The sequence below is a fragment of the Thalassophryne amazonica genome, chromosome 3, assembly GCF_902500255.1.
Source record: "Thalassophryne amazonica chromosome 3, fThaAma1.1, whole genome shotgun sequence".
NCBI lineage: Eukaryota > Metazoa > Chordata > Actinopteri > Batrachoidiformes > Batrachoididae > Thalassophryne > Thalassophryne amazonica.
The window spans coordinates 130151736-130154754 of record NC_047105.1 but is presented as its reverse complement, the minus strand read 5'-3'; the positions used below and the strand labels follow the sequence as shown (position 1 = coordinate 130154754).

The 3019-nt window shown below is 40.8% G+C and overlaps 1 long non-coding RNA gene across 1 annotated transcript; it reads left to right on the top strand.

The window, feature by feature from the left end:
- Window positions 1–1384: 1384 nt before the first annotated feature.
- Window positions 1385–2202, top strand: LOC117508031. The gene is made up of 2 exons (XR_004559955.1): window positions 1385–1899; window positions 2068–2202. It is a non-coding gene; the product is annotated as an uncharacterized LOC117508031 (long non-coding RNA).
- Window positions 2203–3019: the final 817 nt, after the last annotated feature.

Below are 3019 nucleotides of genomic sequence, written 5' to 3'. Positions count from 1 at the left end.
AAACAGAAAAGAATTAAATACAACAAGAACTAGAGACATTCATCACGAAATGCCCCGCGTGCAGTGTTATTTTCCATGCAAAGTGCAGTAATATGTACTTGTATGTGGTGGGTATTTGGTTGAAGCCTTATGTATTTGATGTAAACTGGGATATACGTACAATGAAAAAATTGGAGATTAGCATAATATTTATTTAGACAGAGGATGTGACAAACAGTGACCATAAAAAGTCAGTCAGTCGCCAGCCTTCAAAAAAAAATGCAACCACTGGTGACCTTGAAACGGAGGTCAAGGTCACAACCTTCGAACCCATGCGAAGTATTCCTCCAAGGCATGTACCCACCAAGTATGAAGTTTCTGCGAGCAATAGGTGCCGAGCTACATTGTGGCGAACGAATTGCAGACGGACGGACGAACAGACAGAAGGACGGACGGACAGACAACCCGAATGCTATATGCCCCGCCTCGTGGCGCAAGCGCCGCGCAGGGCATAAAAAATAATGAAAAGATGAAAAACCTTCAAACTAATTACAGTTGACAGAAAATATGGTTTAAAAATAGTCTGTCACATTTTAAATGCTAACAGGCAGTCTGTTCCACAAGATCCGACCACGGCAAAAAAGGCTCTGAAGCCTGCTGACTTGTTTATAACCTTTGAGACAGAGCACGTCTGCATCCAAGGACCACAGGGCACGAGGAGGCACATAAGGCTGACCAAGTTCAGCAAGATAGTTGAGTTCATGACCGTTTAGAGCCTGAAATGTCTAACAAAAGCTTGAAATCTAGTCCTTGAGTCGGTGAAGGGAAGCCAGAATGTCTGTGATCAAACCTCCTGGTTCTCATCAAAACCCGAGCAACAGTAGTTCCGTACCATCTGTAGACATCCTGCACTATTTTATAGCAATCTAGAAAATAAAACACTGCAATAGTCAGTTGTGGAAGACAAGGACGTGAATTACAATACGCAAAATTTAAAACAAATGCTGATGTACATTTCCACTTTATCAATTCGATCAGTGCGATAACTTACTGTCATCAGTTCATCACTGATACTTTATTTTAGTGAGTGTTGTTCTAACATTTATTGTTAATTTGTTTCTTTGCAGACATGCAGCCATTGTTGGTGATTAAAGAAGAAACTCTCCTTGAACACCAGGAATGTAATCTAAGTGTTGACAAGGAGGACATTAAAGAAGTGAAGCTGTGGGTAAGTCAGCAGGGAGAGCAGCTTCAGCAGCTGGATGAGGCAGATCTCACCAAGTTTGGTTTCACTGCCGTTCCTGTGAAGAGTGAAAATGATGATGAAAAACCAGAGTCATCACAGCTTCATCAAAGCCGAAGTGATGAGAGCACAGAGGCTGAGCCTGTAGCCAGCAACTCATCTGTACACAGAACACGGACAGCAGAAGCTGATGGAGAGGATGATGGAAGACCACAACCAGCCAGCAACTCAGGTCCAAACAGTCATTTACAACCAGATACCAGTGGCAGGAGTTCAGACAGTTCTGAAACTGAGACCGATGACAGCGAGGACTGGAAAGAGACCGCAAAACTTCAGTCACGTTTTAACTGTCGAAAAAATACCAATATTGTTCATTCAGGCAACACTGATGAAAAACAATTTAAAGGCTCTAAATATGGAAAAGCATCTGGTCACATGAACGACTCAGCGCAGCAAAAGGGGAGGGAAGCAAGTGGAAAACCATTTAGCTGTTCTGATGGGAATAAAGGACAGAAACAGAAGGGCACTCTGAACAAACACATTAGAATTCAGACTGGACAAAAAACATTTGTCTGTTCTGAGTGTGGTCAAAGGTTTGGACGAAAGGGCCACCTGAGCACACACATGATAATTCATACGGGACAAAAAGCATTTGTCTGTTCTGAGTGTGGTCAAAGGTTTGGACGAAAGGGAACCCTGAACATACACATGATGATTCATACAGGACAAAAAGCATTTGTCTGTTCTGAGTGTGGTCAAAGATTTAGATATAAGAGTTCCCTGAAAACACACATGATAATTCATACAAGGCAAAAAGCATTTGTCTGTTCTGAGTGTGGGCAAAGATTTGGACTTAAGAGCTACCTGAACAGACACATGATAATTCATACAGGACAAAAAGCGTTTGTCTGTTCTGAGTGTGGTCAAAGATTTGGACAAAAGGGCCACCTGAAAACACACATGATAATTCATACAGGACAAAAAGCATTTGTCTGTTCTGAGTGTGGTCAAAAGTTTGGACGAAAGGGCCACCTGAACACACACATGATGATTCATACAGGACAAAAAGCATTTGTCTGTTCTGAGTGTGGTCAAAGGTTTGGACGAAAGGGCACCCTGAACAGACACATGATAATTCATACAGGACAAAAACCATTTGTCTGTTCTGAGTGTGGTCAAAGATTTAGATGTAAGAGCTCCTTGAATTCACACATGATAATTCATACAGGGCAAAAAGCATTTGTCTGTTCTGAGTGTGGTCAAAGATTTGGACAAAAGGGCCACCTGAAAACACACATGATAATTCATACAGGACAAAAAGCGTTTGTCTGTTCTGAGTGTGGTCAAAGATTTGGACAAAAGGGCCACCTGAAAACACACATATAATTCATACAGGACAAAAATAAGATTGAAGAAACAAGAAAAATGGACATGAAAGAGCGCCCAAAGCTGACTAAACTAAAAGAGAATAAAAAATTCAAAAATATCCTTCAAAAAGTTAACATAGGACTGACCAAACTGGTCCCAAGAGGAGCCACATTGACAGAGTTAAACTCTGTAAATTATGGAGCGGCATGGTACATACAAAGTAAATTAGCCCCACAAGATTTGGAGAGAAACAGTACCACAAATAAGAAAAAGAATATCATGCCACGATGGAAAAAGAAATTACAACAAAAAATCAGCTGCCTAAGAGCAGAGATCTCCCAAATGGCCACATTTTTGGGAAACAAGAACCACAAAAAGAATCTTCTAAAAAAAAATAAATCGCATTAAAAGAAAATACAATGTTGAAGA